Raw genomic sequence first — 18478 nt, forward strand, 5'->3', positions numbered from 1 at the left:
CGCAAATGCAGATTTGATTAAAATATTGTTATGAATTTTGGGTAGGGCATATATAGATCCAGGTAGATCTGCATAGGTAGGTGCTCCGATGACCGTGGATAGCAAGAACCACTTTGATGTACAGTAAGTCAGGGAACTGTCTAGCCCGAATGTCGGATTAAGCTTGTGTCTTCATCTCCGCCATGAGGGGGCGGGGCTTGTTAACTAGATTAGGGCATAAGGATCCAATTCCATTCTACGCCGTTCCCTCTGTGATCTATCCATTGTCCCGTATGGCAACACACATAGACACGTAGGTTAGGAATCCCACCATTAAAAGCACCACACATAGCATTTGATAAAACCAGACCGGAAGCTGCCGCGCATTACGACATCATGGCGATGAAACATCAAACAGGCAAGCCGAGAGCCACGCCCAGAAGAACTCATGATTGTCGGGGGAGGGGCGAGTAATAAGCAGGTCTCTGGTTGGCAGAGTAAGGGCGGTGAAGGATTGGCCACCGACCAATGCCGTGACACCAAGGGCGCGAAGCGCTCGGCCAATCGGAGAGGAGGGAGCGAAGGGCGAGCAAGAATCGACATGCTGATTGGAGGAGAAGCGCCGGTGACGTTGGGAGGGTCTGACAAAAAGTGAAAGAGACCGACATTTTCTCTCTTCGCCTCTGCCTCTCTTCCATCTGCCCTCTCGTGTTGGACTGCTTCCTTGCGTTTGGACATTCGGCTTGCCTTGGACTTTCTTCTTTTCTTGCCTTCCACCATTGCTCTCTGACCCATGACCCTTGCTTGTTGGACATTGGAAAGACGTTGGAGCAGCAACGATCCTCTTACCCGGCATTCACGCACGGGACCTCGCGAGCGATCATGCGGGGACGCGAGGCTTGCTGCACAGCGGCGTACGTGGGCGCATCGAGGCCTAATTCCTGCCAACCGGAGCCGCGTCTGGACTGCACGCTTGCGGCCTGGACGACATGCTCGGATCTGACGAACCCTGACACACCTCAGCTAGACAGAGCTAAGCCGCACCACAGAACACCACAGTTTATTTGATTCATTCTTCCCCTGTGCTTGTATTTTAAGTGAGGTGTGTGGGGTCCCAAATTAGGAACCAATATTATTTACCGGCGCGTTTCTTTGTATCGGGGTCCGGCAATAAAGCCACGTTTATTTTTGGACGTGAAATCGGGTTTTTGTGAGTTAATTTCTACAGGGTTGAAGACGCTTGCGCATGGCCATCAGGTAAAGTTCCCGCTTCTTCTTTTCTTTCTTCCTCCCGCGCATATAGAGTGAAGTCCGTATTTGATCGTCGCCTCCGAGTTAAAGCTCGCTTTGGCTATTCGTGATTTCCCCGGTCTTAACCGAGGGGCAGTCACGCGACAATATAAAATAAAAATGAGCTTCTAAAAGTGATGAAATATAAAACTATTTTAGATAAAAAAACATAATATCAGCAAATTAATAACAAATCTTATTGATTTCCTGTTATTAGAAAAATAATTATGGATACAAGAATATCACAGAACCATGATGAATATATATTTAATATCCTATGGTGTATGGAGTGGAAGCTCGATGAGGTAGTCGCAATGTTGATTAAGAAGACCAAGAAGAGGAAGAAGAATCATGATTAAGTGAAGAAGGAAAGGAGAGAAGTGACAAGGAAGAAGATTCAGAATTATGTGAAGCAGAAGAAGGAGAAGAGAGAAATAAATATATGAATATGGAAATTGTGAGACAAAAAGGTGAATTTATGAGTTAGAAGGAACTAGAGCAATACGACTGTGTCGCCAATATGCCTCCGCAAAGTCCCACAACGGGTAGATGCCCTCGTACATTGTCCTAAAAATAAACAAGTTTGATTTAAATCCCTTCAGCTGTTTTCAAGTATCACATTTTCACCAGCCATGACAGGTTTCACATCGATCGGTGATCGGTGAAGTGGTTTCAGAGAAGGGATTTTTTAATTTATCGGCTTTCAAACTAATATGGCTGCCACACCATGTGACATATGACCTTAAAATGTACACTCTGCATATGTATGGGTCGGGGTTCACGTTTGTGAAGCTTCATGTTGATTGGATAAGGTTCATTTTTCCATCCAAGATGGCTGCCAAACCACGTGACCTATGACATCATCATTTTCAAACTATATGCAACAATGGTGTTAGATGATATTTGTAAAATTTCGCATCGATAGGGTAAGCGGTTTCAGAGATAGAATTATTTAATATTTTTCTTCAATCCAATATGGCTGCCACACCATGTGACCAATGACGTTTTCGTGGTCATCTTTTAATCACCATGCCTAGTCAATGACACAAGTAAAGTTTTGAGTCAATCAATTTGGTGGTTTGGGAGAAGATGTTTTTTTAGGGTTTTCGGTTAAATCCAATACGGCTGCCAAACCATGTGACCTAAGATGTCATAAATTTAATATTTCAATACAAATGTGCCATAGATCATATGCATGCAATTTCAGATTTTTATGATAAGGAATTTGAATAAAAGATTTTGGCAGATCATCATTATCATGCTTTTGTTCCCCATTGGGAGTACTTGACAATGTGCCAAGTTTAAAATTTTTCCATTGAGCGGTTTCCGAGAAATAATTTTATTATTATTTGCATTTAGTCCAAGATGGCTGCCATACCACGTGACCTATGACATCACAATTATCATAAAAACATTCTGTATGGGTGTCACTCCTACCCTGAAAGTTTCGTCTCAATCGGACATGTGGTTGCTGAGACAAACGAGGTTTAGCCCGTACAGACGGACAACCCCAAAACATAATGCCTCCGGCGACCTTTGGAGGCGGAGGCATAAACACAGGGAAATTGATGCAAATAAAACCGAGTAAACTCACTGTGGAACAAAAGAATGCATTATACATTCTGAAAGATTCATTGTTACCTTCGCAAAAGCGGAAGGTTATGTTTTGATCGCTGTGTATTTATTTGTATGTCTGTGTGTGTGTGTGTATGTTATTCGCATAACTCAAAAAGTATTCAACCGAATTGCATGAAATTTGGTGGGATGATTGGTTATTATACGGGACACATTTGATTAGATTTTGGGAGCAATCGGGTCAAAGGTCAAGGTCAAGGTCACGAAAAGGTCAAAATCGTATTTTTACCAAGTACAGAACAGTAGCTGCGGCGAAGGTATGCGCTCTACCGAGTGCCCGTTCTAGTTGTATTTGGTGGAGTAATGACAGAGAAGAGAAAACGAGGTAAAGGAAAAGATTATAAGTTGATGCGGTTGGTGTTATCGACTTGGGTTAAAGCTTTACATTTTTTCATCAATAAATGGAGGAGAGAGAAGCTTTACATTTTTTCATCAAAAAATGGAGGAGAGAGAAGCTTTACATTTTTTCATCAATAAATGGAGGAGAGAGAAGCTTTACATTTTTTCATCAAAAAATGGAGTAGAGAGAAGCTTTACATTTTTTCATCAATAAATGGAGGAGAGAGAAGCTTTACATTTTTCATCAAAAAATGGAGGAGAGAGAAGCTTTACATTTTTTCATCAATAAATGGAGGAGAGAGAAGCTTTACATTTTTTCATCAATAAATGGAGGAGAGAGAAGCTTTACATTTTTTCATCAATAAATGGAGGAGAGAGAAGCTTTACATTTTTTCATCAAAAAATGGAGGAGAGAGAAGCTTTACATTTTTTCATCAAAAAATGGAGGAGAGAGAAGCTTTACATTTTTTCATCAAAAAATGGAGGAGAGAGAAGCTTTACATTTTTTCATCAATAAATGGAGGAGAGAGAAGCTTTACATTTTTTCATCAATAAATGGAAGAGAGAAAACTTTACATTTTTTCATCAATAAATGGAGGAAAGAGTGAATGCGTTCTTACAGATACTTCATATTTTACAAATCAGGATTTAAATGTATATCGTGAAATTATTGAAAAAGCTTGCTGTACTCTGTCGGAGTTGGATTATTAAATTTCTCATGAATAAATAGAATGGTTTCAAAGATGATTTATTGTCTGAAGTGTAAAAAGAAAACTGATACGAACAATATCTCTCATCAAAAAAGTAAAAAATAATAGAGTGATACAAAAGGGGGTATGTACGGTGTGTGGAAGCCAAAATAGCAAATTTGTTTCTAAGAAAGGAGGGGATATACAAGTTTTTTTTTTATCAGGAAGTAAATTATAACAACAAATTGCACCTTCCAGGATATTCTTTCTGTGGTTCTGGAAAAAAAAACTTGGATAAAAGATCAGACAAAGCTGACAATCCTAAACCTTGGAGCAAACCACTAAACAATGTTGATGAAGTGTGTAGGAAACACAACATTGATTATGGGAATAGCACAACACTTGATGAAATACACGAAGCTGATAGAGAAATGTTGTATAATCTATCCTTGATACGAAGCCCAACACTTAAGAGAAAAGCAGGATAGGTTTATCGTGAAGAAGATGATAAGCTAAATTAAGTTATAAAAATTATAAATTTATAGATTACAAATTATAAATTAAAGATAACTAAATTAAGACTTGGGCCTGGTCACTCAAAACACTTAAGCTCTAATGATGTTAATTAAGACTGAAGAGCAATAACGTGATAAGTTGTTAGCTGATGAATTACACAAACCCATAATCACAAAGTTTAAAAGCAGGAAGGTATATTCCAAAGCGATTGATTATATCTGGTCTGTTGACTTGATTGAACTTTAAAATGACAGGGGTGTACAAGTATGCTTTAACCGTTATCAATTTAATGTCGAGATATGCGTGGGTTGTTGCTTTGAGAAACAAAAGACGTATATTATTCTAATGTCGGCCTTCAAACTGATATTTACAGTAATAAAAGTAAAAGGAAGCCGAAAAATTATGGACTGATGAGGAGATAAAGTTCATTTACAGAACCGTCATCAAAAAATGGGTTTATTAATTCAAGACACGAGCAACGGTACCCGCCCTATGGGCGGAGCTTCAATTGGGAGGCCCAAATGAAAAGGCAAAATATCAGAAATTGAAGGCTTTTTTTTTTAATTTTAAACGATTCATATGAACATCCGTTAAATAATATCACATGCAAATCATCAAAATCTAAATAGTATTTGTAGAATTTCAATAAAAGCCACATCACTGTTCATATTGGTAAATATTATTCCATCGTGTTTGGAAAAACTGGAAAATTGGAAAATTGGAAAAATTTGAAATTGGAAAAACAATATAGCCTATATATAGCCAATATAGCCTATAACAACCATCAGGGGGTCCCAGGATTACCCACCCACATTTTCGTTCGTTTTTGGGACAGCCGTTTTTGTGGTACCTGGGAACAGACGGACGGACAGACATTTGGTGAATTATAGTAAGATTGTTGATGATTGCAATAATATAGTCCATTCTTCAACAAAAGGGAAACGATCAGACACATTTACAAAACTAGAATACCAAAAAGAAATTAACCTGAGAAAAACAAAATTTCAAGTTGATGATATTAGAATTTACTGGTGGAAATCAATTTTGAAAAGGGGTACAGCAAAAATGGACTAGATAAAAAAATTTAAATCGTTGCTATATTAAACTCTTTCCTGGCACTTATAAATTAGGTGATTTGAATGGTGGAGAAATCTTGGGTTCGTTTTATGCTCAATAATTACAGAAAACAAAGTTGGTAAAAGAGTAAACTAAATGTTCCTCTGAGCTCATAAAGACTAATAATGATCACATATTTAACCCTCCATCAGTCATATGGAGAATAATGTGGACAATGATAATATGGAAAATGAGACAGCTATAAATCCAGCAATTGCTAATCTAAAGAAGCGTATGCTTGGTGCTTGGGAACATTCAAATTCGTAGGTATGTTGAGTGTTACAAATTCATCACTTCCACCTTTGTTATTGATTATTTACTTGTAGGATTTTTAGTTTCAGGTAATTTTGTTGTTAAGATTTTTGTGTGAAATGGAGATGACTTTAGCAAAAGGTAAAAATAAATGTTCGTGGAGGAAAGAGGAAAACACGGCAAAGAACCGGAAGGAGGAGAAGGAGGAGAATGGCTAGGAGAGAGATACAGGCGTGAATCGCATCGAGGCTGCGAGCGGACTTTTTTGATATTGGTTGCGAATGAGTTGAGGCTTTCCGGAGGAGGGATTGTTTGCGACATTGTTATATACTGTGAGTGCAATTAAACCTGCGTCTCAGGTTTTATCACCAAATGTGAGTTATTGTTGGAGAAATCAAGCGCCTCCATTGCAAGCATATATGCCATTTTGTCCTTGAAAAAGAAGAGGCTGTCCGCTTGGTGCATCTTGCTTTGACGTTGGGATTTCCATATCGACCTCATCGTGTTGATTGCCGTTGGTTTACCTATCGGCTCAATTCCCATATCGACCTCTCACCTCGTAACTCCTCATCCACAGTCGTGCCAATACCTGCCTGTTGTTTTGCCGTTCTGCACGACCTCGACCTTCACCCTGCGTGGAGATTAGTGCATGGACTTTGGGAAATGTTACATTCTACTCACGGTTGGTGTTTCGCGAGTTCATTGCTTTGAGAGCATTGGGGAATGATGGTATCATCATATGTATTGTTCATTTGATGCAAGTGACATATTCATTGTACTTTCTTGAGTGTTGTTATTGTGTATGTGAGAGTTCTTAATACAATTACTTGTTTTGTTCTTCACAATTGCATTGGTGTGGTTTTACCATGGTTTATTAGAAAACACATAATAACAAATCTTTCTGCCGTGTTCCCGCTCCAGACTCGGAGGTGCACCGCAACCGGGGTTTGGGGAGGTAATACGTAACATGAGTCATTAATACAATCAACTACAGCAAGGCTCGGCTCCACTTGTTTTTGAATTCACAGTTATGACGTCCATTATAGAAGACTCATTCTTCAATACACATAGCGACCTGGATGTCATATTGGAAGAAATCCGAACTGGAATGTTCCCGATAGTTATCAAGAAGGGTGAACACTTTCTGGAGATGAGTGGCTTTAAACCATGATCCACAGGGATGAGCTGAAGCACCTGACCGATGACTAACCCATGGTCAATAACACTCCATGGAAAGCAGCAGAGTTCTGGAAGATTCTGGCCCTGTTGCTAATGAGAATGTTGATTGACTGATTTTTATTTTAAACAGAAATTTACACATAAATGGATAAAAACAAGGATGCACATAAAGTAAAGGATAAGATGACAAACACCCATCCTGTTGGAGATGTGTCTTGTATGGATACTGTGAGCTTACATTCATATATATACAGTCACGTGAAAAAGTAAGTACACCCCATGTAAAGTTTTGACTTTTTCAACATATTTCAACATACAGCAATTTGATCTTCATTTCAACAATATTGATAGATAAAGGTGATATAATATAATAAATATCATGAAACATTTACATTTTGTAGTCCATTGTATAATTTAAATAAACATAAATGCAAATTTCGCATGTGGAAAAAGTAAGTACACCCTTACATTTATCACCACTTCAAATACCTAAAATTAGAATCAGGTGCACCAGCTCAGGTGCAAATGATTAGAACATCGTGAGAAAGGATCTTGGAGGAACCTGTCATATTTAAACCTCAGACATTTACTTTGGTTTGCTCTTTGTTGTTGAAGTGTGCGGCGTCACCATGCCTAGATCAAAAGAGCTCTCTGAAGCCTTCAGAAAGAAGGTTATAGATGCCTACGAGCCTGGGAAGGGATTTAAAAAGATCTCCAAACAATTTGAAATCAATCATTCGACTGTCTCCGGAAGATCATCTACAAGTGGAGAAGATTCCAAACAACTGCCAACTTGTTCAGGCCAGGCCGCCCCAGCAAGTTCAGCCCGAGAGCAGACCGCAAGATGCTGAAAGAAGTCTCTAAGAACCCCAGAATGTCATCACGGGACCTACAGGTAGCTCTTGCCACTGTTGATGTCAAAGTGCACGAGTCTACCATTAGAAAGAGGCTGCACAAATTTAATCTCCATGGGAGGTGTGCCAGGCGGAAACCTTTGCTGTCCAGAAAGAACATCAGGGCAAGACTAAAGTTTGCCAATGAACACCTAGGCAAAGACCAGCACTTCTGGAACAATGTGCTCTGGACAGATGAGTCAAAGGTGGAGCTATTTGGCCACAGTATCAGAAGACATGTTTGGCGAAAACCATAGACAGCATTTGACCACAAGAACCTGGTACCAACTGTAAAGCATGGTGGTGGAAATACTATGGTTTGGGGCAGTTTTGCTGCATCAGGGCCTGGGCAGCTCACCATCATAGAATCCACTATGAATTCTTCATTGTACCAGAGGGTGCTTGAGGATAATGTGAGGCCATCTGTCGGAGAGTTGAAGCTCAACCGAAGGTGGACCTTGCAACATGACAATGACCCTAAACGTACCAGTAAATCCACCAAGAAATGGCTGAAAAGAAAGAAATGGAGGGTTCTGGAATGGCCAAGTCAAAGCCCGGATCTAAATCCCATCGAGATGTTGTGGGGGGATTTGAAACGAGCTGTGCATGCAAGAAACCCCTCAAACATCACACAGCTGAAAGAATTCTGCATGGAGGAGTGGGCAAAAATTTCTCCCAGGTGAGGTCAGAGACTGGTAGGCAGTTATAAGAAACGCGTACTTGAAGTTGTTTCTGCCAAAGGGGGCAATACCACCTATTAGAGCCAAGGGTGTACTTACTTTTTCCACTTGCGAAATTTGCATTTATGTTTATTTAAATTATACAATGGACTACAAAATGTAAATGTTTCATGATATTTGTTATATTATATCACCTTTATCTATCAATATTGTTGAAATGAAGATCAAATAGCTGTATGTTGAACTATGTTGAAAAAGTCAAAACTTTACACGGGGTGTACTTACTTTTTCACGTGACTGTATATATATATATATAGATATATATATATATACAATACATATACAGTGCATTCAGAAAGTATTCAGACCCCTTCACTTTTTTCACACTTTGTTATGTTGCAGCCTTATGCTGAAATCGTTTAAATTCATTTTTTCCCTCATCAATCTACACTCAGTACCCCATAATGACAAAGAGAAAACAGGATTTTAGAAAGTTTTGCAAATTTATTAAAAAGAAAAAACTGAAATTTCACATTGACATAAGTATTCATACCCTTTGCAATGACACTTGAAATTTAGCTCAGGTGCCTCACATTTCTCTTGATCATCTTTGAGATGTTTCTACACCTTGATTGGAGTCCACCTGTGGTAAATTCAATTGATTGGACATGATTTGGAAAGGCACACACCTGTCTATATAAGGTCTCACAGCTGACAATGCATATCAGAGCAAAAAACAAGCCATGAGGTCGAAGGAACTGCCTGCAGAGCTCAGAGACAGGATTGTGTCAATGCACAGATTTGGGGAAGCCTACAAAAAAATTCTGCTGCATTGAAGGTTCCCAAGAGCACAGTGGCCTCCATAATTCTTGAATGGAAGAAGTTTGGAACAGCCAGGACTCTTCCTAGAGCTGGCCGCCCGGCCAAACTGAGCAATCGGGGGAGAAGGGCCTTGGTAATAGGGGTGACCAAGAACCCGATGGTCACTCTGGCTGAGCTCCAGAGATCCTGTGTGGAGATGGGAGAAACTTCCAGAAGGTCAACCATCACTGCAACACTCCACCGATCTGGGCTTTATGGCAGAGTGGCCAAACAGAAGCCAAACAGTTCAATCTTGGTTTCATCAGACCACAGAATCTTGTTTCTTACAGCCTGAGAGTCCTTTCGGTGCTTTTTTGCAAACTCCAAGCAGGCTTTCATGTGTCTTTTACTGAGGAGAGGCTTCCGTCCACCTGTGGATATATATATGGGAGCATACGCTGGATCAGCACGTCACTGTGTCCTTGGACGACTCCTCAGCACTATCCTGATACACACCACTGTGTGTGCTACAGAATGACGTGTTTTTACGACGGCCAGAGTGCAAATCCTGCCATCAACCTCCTTGAGAGAGGACCCAGTACCCTGGTGCTCATTTCACCGACCTCAGAAGGATGACAGTCTGAGTCAACCCCACCTGGTATTAATTCAACAGCTCAACGGGATTCGAACTCAGGACCTTAGGATCCCAAGCCCACCACCCTATCCATTAGGCCAACACCAGGTACATTCAGGAACAAATATAAAGCAAATTCATGGACATTCATGTACAAAAGCGCCATATATAGAAATTACATATTTTGCACTTTCGATAGTGATGACTATTGTATGTCTGATTGTAAAATTTGTGAAATTGAAATTGGGGGCGGGTGGTAATTGGTGAATTTGTGAAATTGAAATTAGGGAGAGGGTGAGTTTTTGTGCAGCAAAAGAGTAGTGGGGGAATATTTGGTTTTGGGATGGCTAGGAGACTGACCACATTCCTCCTTTGGAGGATTGTCCTAGAACCAACATGCATAATTGAATAATGTTATGTCTGGGGGTAAAGCAACATCTAGAGCCAGGTAGATCTGAGTAGGTAACATGCTTCGAGATGTCGCGATAGGGAATCTACCTGTAATAAGTTCTTCATGTTTAGGCGTTTGTCGGGATAAGATGTATGATTGTGGATCTACCAGGAGATTCGAGTGTTAAGTAGTTAGGGATTAAAGATAACGCCCAAGTGAGTCCAACCTGGTCATCAAACCTTTGTCCATTATGGCACTGCAAACCACATAAACATTAGTTAGGACCGTTAGTACAACACTAAATGACGCCCTTCCCCCTGACATGACTTAGGAAGAAATCAGGCTGGAACACCGCCACAATTGGCCGCCACCATTTACACCTCCGAAAGGCCTACCAACCTCGCATAGCACGTGCTATGACCGGTGACCACGGAGTGGGGAGAGTTGGAGCGCCGCAGTGGGCGTGCCCCTGGACGAGTCGGCGAGTCGTGGGAGGCTCTGATTGGCAGAGCAGTGCGCCAATGTGACGTCATCGGCCGGGGAGATTATCGAGGGTCAGACGCCATTTTTGAGAGTCGAGTTGAGTGCAATTCAAAGGAGTTCATGGCTTGAGAGAGTCCCGGTGCGATCCTGAGTTGGCTTGTGAGCAGGGTCCTGGCCCGGGTTGAGTTGGCTGTCGTGTGGAAGATCGCCGTCGAGTTGGCTGGAGCTCGCACCTTTTTGCTGGGTGGATTCGCGCTAGCCTGGAGCAGAACCTCGGGTGCAGTGGCGAGGGTGTTGGCTCGGGCCCAGCGGGGCGTGCGAGGTGGATGGAGGATTCGTCCAGGCCGGGAAGAAGACGACAAGGACGAGATAAGGCCGTATCCGCGAATACACTTTACATAAAAGACGTGTTATTTTCGTATTCATCTCCCTCGTCTCGTGTTTGAGGTCTGGAGTGCGGGATCCCGATTTAGCTACCTTATTTTATTACCGGCGCGTGCTTTTTCACTGTCTTTGCTTTTCATTAATAAATCCTTCTATTATTTTTGTACATATACCTGAACGCAGTTTCCTGTTTGGTTTTAATAGCTAAGGCTGCAGGGCTCTCGCTGTGTCCCGCCATTCCGCGCGTTTAAGTGCTCGATTTGGAATCCGCTATTGAGTTTTTGCCTCGGGAGTTTAAAGCCTCGTAATCGGCCTCCGCAACTCTGATGTTAATCGCAGTTGCGCGACATTTGGTGTCAGAAGTGTAGGATTCGAACCCGTCAGACAAATTTTTTTTGTCCGCGGCGAGACATCGACACGGTCGGGCATACATTGCGCCCAACGTTCGAACGCAAAATTTTTATAGGCGAGGCGGAGAAATTTAATAATCAATTGGGCATACGGAGCACGATATCGCGTCTTTGACAAATTTAAATTGTGTTTTTGGAATTAAAATAAATACGCACGCGGGAAACAATCTTCCGGAAGGCGGATGTTGGAGATTGACGAGATGAAGGTATGTAGCGAGGCTTCTGTCAGTGAAGGGAGTGAGCCGGAAATGGAGGATAGCGTTGGAACTTCCCCCGCCGGAGGGACGGCATCCAGAGACGACCAGGCCTTAATGAAATTTATGAGGGATTTAATAAATGGAAAAATTGATGGGCTGGAAAACAAAATGAGTAATGAAATGGGAGAAATGAAAAGTGGGTTGGAAAATAAAATGGATGCCCAAAAGTACGAAATTCGAGGAATAAGTGATAAAATGGAGTCCCCGGGGAATGAATGTCGGGAAGGAATGAAGGGAATAAGTGATCGATTGGAGGGAAAAATTGAAGGAGTGGGAAATATAATTGATGAATGTACAAATAAATTGAGGGAAGGACGAACGAATGGTGCCGGCGGGGCTCAGGAGCCGGGAATGGGAAAAATTGGGAATTGCAGTGGGAACGGCATGTGCAGAGGTGAATGGGGAATGCCTGCAGGGAATGGCAATTGTGGCATGTGTACAGGTGAGCGTGGAGTGCCCACAGGTAAATGGGGAGACTGCAGGTGCACAGGTGGATGGGGAATGTCCACAGGTGAGTTTGGAATGTGCTAATTGTAATAGGGAATGTTTTCCACCTAGTGGCCTGGTTGTTTGTCGGGACCGGGTGGATGTCACAACACCTCAACAAGGGGATGAATTGGAATTCGTGCAGCACCAGGGCGGTGGTGCAGAGCAATTGGGGGTCCGTGTAATGGAGCCGGACCGGGTATTTATTGGGGATAATGATGAAAACTGTCGGGGCCAGTAATGATTTGTGGAATTGATGATGATGATGATGATGATGATGATGAGGATGATTTGATCCAGCGGCTGGGGACCTGTGACAGTCCCACGGAGGAAGAGTTTGACCAGGCCCAAACGAGTCTGGGTAATGAGGTGAGTTGGTCCGAGGAGGTGATTGGAATGACCGAGGGGACTCTCACCGTACACTACGATTTGGCAACGGAGGCTCCAAAATTGAACAACCAGTTGGGGGAGTGTGTTGACTCCGGGCTGGATTTGGACCTTGGGGAGTCGGGAGATCGAGCCTCCGACGATTTGGTCCCCGTAGGGAATGTGGACCAGCTGCAGGGAGGGGCAAAACAACCCGAGGGAGTTGTTACCTGCAGCTGTGGCTTGGCACAGGTGGTGAGAAATTTTAAGAGAAAAAAGGAAATTACATTTAAATGGGAATGTGATTTGGAGCAGCCGTGGTTGGAGTTGGTCGCCGGGCTGCGGGATTTGGACCGGGCGAGGTCATGGGGGATGGCCTCGGGCAAAAGTTGCCGCTTTGTAAATTTGTGGATGCCAGCCAGCTGGGGGGCTGTGCTGGCAAGATTTGGACGTGGGGTCCAGCCATGGGTGGCATGGTACGACCTGGGTCCCACGGGGGGTCTGGTGGAGTGTGGCGTCCTTTGTCCGTCGGGCCGCCGTCCGAGCTGGTGGCTCTGATGATGATGGTGAGCTGGTGGCCCTGATGGGGTTAAGACCTCCAGGGGGGTCCGAGGTGGTTTCACAAGCCTGGGTTGGCATTTATTGAGGACCACTAGGGGGAGGTGTTGTGGGTCGCGCTTTGGTGGTGGCACCGCGGACGGCCAGCTTGGGCCTGATGTAGTGACCACCCGGGCATGCGGCCTGACACCCTCTCCCTGAGACTCTGGGACAACCAGCATGTGGTGACCTGGCATGGTGATTGGTCTATGGACACGGGTCGAACCGCATGGACAGGGATGGAGACAGCCTGCCGGACAACCATTGGGGCATCTGTGGAACGTGATGGTTTGAGAGTGACCTTCAACAGAAGTTCCTTTATGATTTATGGACTCTCCGATTGGGAAGAGAGCCATGGGGATGTGAATCGGGAATGTGTAACGAGCCGAGCATATGGGCCATGCTCGGCTGGCATATGTATGGCAAAGCATCTTTCTTTGGTGAGGTTAGTGAAATGTGAAAAATGTTTGGCATGGGTAATCTGTGGGTTAGATGCAAATTAAGGGGTGAATTTTGTGAGGAGAAATGGTGGACACTGTACAGTGACGCCATTATTGATCCAGGTGTGTAGACCAAAGTGTTGGAGGCTGTGATAAAATTAATAGGGTAGCAAGACACAGCTTTCAACTGGTTGCGGGGGCAACTGTGCTGATATTTGGGACGCGGGGTTATGGGGATGTAGTTGTGTGGTCTGAGGGTCAACGTGGTGCTTTGGGTGTCCGAGGGGTGTGGACCATGTCTTCTGGGTGGGTCTCCTGGTGGAGCATGGCTGTTGGCTGGACCTTGGTGTGGTCAAGTGTGGGTGAGCACGGGGGCTGCCGTTCTGTGGATTGGGGGATGAGAGGGCGGCGTAGGTGACGTGAGGGGAATGCCACGCACTGCGGTCGTCTCCCCCAGGGCCGAGGTTGTGTGTGCGGTAGTGTGTTTTTGGCAGCAAGTGCTCACCACATTGGCCAGCTGGGGCTGGTGCAGCTGTGTTCCTCGCAGGGGGGCCGAAGGATGGATAGTGGGTCGCACCCTTGTGGACACTCATGGGCCATGTTGGCGTTTTGACTGCTCACCTTGTCCCGATGACCCTTGCACAGTAGAGGTGCAGAGCTGTCGTGGCCACTGGTAGTTGTGTAGCGATGATCACCGTTGGATGGGGATCCACATACCTGCCAGTGTAGTGGGGACAAAAGAGAATTTCGGAAGTATTTGGAAGGCCCAATGTGAAATTTTGGGATTGTGAAGGGTGGATTGCACTTTGGACTTGACCAACTGGTAATTACCTGCACTTGAGGTGAGTGGTTGATGTGTACTGTCCCAGGCGTCAGGACTTGCTTGGTAAATTGAGGGACATGTAATTTGGAGTTGGGAGGCGGGTGAGAGTGATGACATGGCCGGTGAGGGGATGTAATGGGGGCCACACAGTGTCTTGTGGGTGGCGTATGTTTTGGTGTTGTGGTTATGTGTTTTGTTGTGGTCGTGAGAGTGGAAACTGCAAATGGATGAGTGATGATTAATTGGAGACCATGAGGGGTGATTATTGTGTTTTGGAAATGTGTAAGGATTTGAACTGTGAACTGGGGGATTTCACATGAAGCAGGCCATGGCAAAACTTGTGAAACAGCTTTTGTACCATCTATGGAATTGTGCCGTGTTGTGTTGAGAATTGAATGGCAGCGGGGGAGGAAGTGTGTTTTGGGGTCTTGTGGGTGGGGAAGGTGTGTGTGTGTCCGTAGGTACAGATCAAGCTCTGAGGAGCGATGCCTGCGGCCTCCCCTCTGCGGCAATTACCCCTGGCAGCCGGTGGTAACTGGAAATTGGAGCTCGTCGGTGGAGGGTCTGGTTGGGCACCACGGGATGAGGAAGTCCCCCGGTGACCCGTGTTGCGGCGCTGAAGCAGGAGGCCGCGGAGGAGCCTGGTGTGTGTGGCGTCCCTCACCGGCGAGGTAACGATGGAAAGCGGCTGTTGGGCTGTCACGGGGCCAAGAGGTGAAGGGGGGGGGGGGGGGGAAATGAACATGTAAGTCGGTTGACTTGTTTTTGGGACTGCGGACACCACAGCCTGAAGCGCCCCCACCATCTTTTTGTTCGGTACCTCCCCGCTGCCTAGTTGAGGAATGCACACACATGATATGACATCAATGCCATGGTCCTGCAGGGGGGTGTATTGACGTTAGTGCTTTGTTGATTTTTGAAATGTAGTGATGATTTATGGATTGAGAATGCGTGGAAAAGGGGTTTGTGTTGAATGAATGTGGGCGAAATCCACCGAGCCATGTCACTCACCTGCAACATCTGGACAGGGCCCGTGGAAATTTAGGGGGTGCATTGGGGATGGCCCCGCAGGTAAGGTTGTGTCTTGTGGCATCCACTGGGGGACGCAGTCTCTAGATTGGGGTATGTAAAAGTGTTTATGGAGTTTTTGAATTTTGGTAAGGTTAAGTTTTGTGGTTAAGTTAGCGTTGTGTGTTGTTTGTTCCTCCCACCACAGGAGCACAGGAACAATGAAGACCAATGTAAATACATGATTGCATGATTGTTAAGGGGTTTAGCATGTTAAGGAAGTGTAGGTAGGTAGTCCGACTCACTTCCCACAGCCCTTCCTAATTTATTTCATTGGTTAATTTAGTGTGTGACACTGTGACAGTAAGTGTTAAGGCTGGAATGGTAGCGCCTGCAGTGAACCTTGCAGGAGCTACGGTTCCAGGGGGGGGGGGGGGGCTGTGTTATGTCTGGGGGTAAAGCAAGATCGAGAGCCAGGTAGATCTGAGTAGGTAACATGCTTCGAGATGTCGCGATAGGGAATCTACCTGTAATAAGTTCTTCATGTTTAGGCGTTTGTCGGGATAAGATGTATGATTGTGGATCTACCAGGAGATTCGAGTGTTAAGTAGTTAGGGATTAAAGATAACGCCCAAGTGAGTCCAACCTGGTCATCAAACCTTTGTCCATTATGGCACTGCAAACCACATAACCATTAGTTAGGACCTTTAGTACAACACTAAATGACGCCCTTCCCCCTGACATGACTTTGGAAGAAATCAGGCTGGAACACCGCCACAATTGGCCGCCACCATTTACACCTCCGAAAGGCCTACCAACCTCGCATAGCACGTGCTATGACCGGTGACCACGGAGTGGGGAGAGTTGGAGCGCCGCAGTGGGTGTGCCCCTGGACGAGCCGGCGAGTCGTGGGAGGCTCTGATTGGCAGAGCAGTGCGCCAATGTGACGTCATCGGCCGGGGAGATTATCGAGGGTCAGACGCCATTTTCGAGAGTCGAGTTGAGTGCAGTTTGAAGGAGTTCACGGCTTGAGAGAGTCCCGGTGCGATCCTGAGTTGGCTTGTGAACAGGGTCCTGGCCCGGGTTGAGTTGGCTGTCGTGTGGAAGATCGCCGTCGAGGTGGTTGGAGCTCGCTCATTTTTGCTGGGTGGATTCGTGCTAGCCTGGAGCGGGACCTCGGGTGCAGCGGCGAGGGCATTGGCTCGGGCCTAGCGGGGCGTGCGAGGTGGACGGAGGATTCGTCCAGGCCGGGAAGAAGACGACAGGAACGAGATAAGGCCGTATCCGCGAATACACTTTACATAAAAGACGTGTTATTTTCGGATTCATCTCCCTCATCTCGTGTTTGAGGTCTGGAGTGTGGGATCCCGATTTAGCTACCTTATTTTATTACCGGCGTGTGCTTTTTCACTGTCTTTGCTTTTCATTAATAAATCCTTATATATATTTTGTACATATACCTGAACGCAGTTTCCTGTTTGGTTTTTAATAGCTAAGGCTGCAGGGCTCACGCTGTGTCCCGCCATTCCGCGCATTTAAGTGCTCGATTTGGAATCCGCTATTGAGTTTTCGCCTCGGGAGTTTAAAGCCTCGTAATCGGCCTCCGCAACTCTGATGTTAATCACAGTTGTGCAACAATAATTTAACCATAGGTATTGGGTTGAAAGCTTGGTGGGTAAGAGGTCGATGGATTTTATGTATTACCCCATTAACCATTAAATCAGTAGCAATTGAATAATTTAAGATTGAACCCAATGGACATTTGGTTGAGAGCTTGGTGAGTCATTGTCCCAGAACCAACATTTTCCTACTGTCCAAGAGAAAATATCAGGCAAAAAAACGCAAAAAAGATTGATGTGGTAATCTGACCAAGAACAAAACACCAACATGGAAACAGACTGGAGAAGCAGAGAAACCAACTGAAGAAGGAAACAGGACAAATTAAAGAAGGGAAAAAGAACAATTAAAGAAGGGAAACAGAAGTCCAAAGCTCAAGAAAAGAATCGGGCAAATAAAAAAGGAATACAACATCAAAAACAATGGACTAGAACCATTAGCTGCCCATAATAAGCTCGAAATACAACAGAGAGCAGGGGAAAAAAATTATGATGAGGCCAACAACAGAGAAAGCAAAATCAACAGTTTGAAAACAACCCAAAAAAGTTCTACACAGAACTAGGGAAACAGAAACAAAATGTAGCAACTCCCCCTCTAAAGAGGATCTTGAAAACTTCTGGAAAGGGATATATGAAGACGAAAGAGAACAAAAAAAGGAAGCAGATAGGACACGACACTTGGAAAACAAAAAGCAACATCTACATGAAATGCACCCAATGTTAATTGATGTAGAGAAAATCAGAAAATATCTCGCAAAAGTGCCAAGCTTCAAATGCCCAGGCCCAATGGGATGCCAAACTTCTACCTAAAACAACTGTATGCACGCCACCCTCACTACGCTCGAGCATTTAACGAACTCATCCATGGGGACCAGTCATTGGATGAATGGTTCACAGAAAGCAACACTCTTCTCATCCCAAAACTGAATGAAACCCAACAAACCCACAAATATAGACTGATAACATGCCTACCAACACAGTGGTGTGTCGAGGAAAAGTGACGCTCGAGGCGAGATATAAAATCGCCACCCCATCGTAACTCACATGCTGAATTAAACACAAAGTCTAATTAAATAACTTTACTACAAATCAAATTAAGTGCAGTACATTTACAGGTAAACAGTTCCACTTTTGTTTTCTGCCTTTCTAAATGGTCATTTGCTGATTAAGCATGCACCTGTTGTGATTGTGGGACCTACTTTGGTACCCTGTAG

General features: G+C 44.2%; 1 long non-coding RNA gene across 3 annotated transcripts in view; it reads left to right on the forward strand.

The window, feature by feature from the left end:
• The window catches only part of LOC137413649 (uncharacterized), a 69190-nt gene that overhangs the window by 25198 nt on the left and 25514 nt on the right, over nt 1–18478 (forward strand). Inside the window, exon 1 of one of the 3 annotated variants that reach the window (XR_010981719.2) lies at nt 5990–6498. The exons of the other annotated variants lie outside the window; for them this stretch is intronic. This is a non-coding gene — a long non-coding RNA (uncharacterized LOC137413649). Of the gene's footprint in view, nt 1–5989; nt 6499–18478 lie in introns of those variants that run through there. 3 annotated transcript variants of the gene reach the window in all.

This window comes from Myxine glutinosa, chromosome 1 (assembly GCF_964187855.1).
Source record: "Myxine glutinosa chromosome 1, kmMyxGlut1.1, whole genome shotgun sequence".
NCBI classification, from domain to species: domain Eukaryota; kingdom Metazoa; phylum Chordata; class Myxini; order Myxiniformes; family Myxinidae; genus Myxine; species Myxine glutinosa.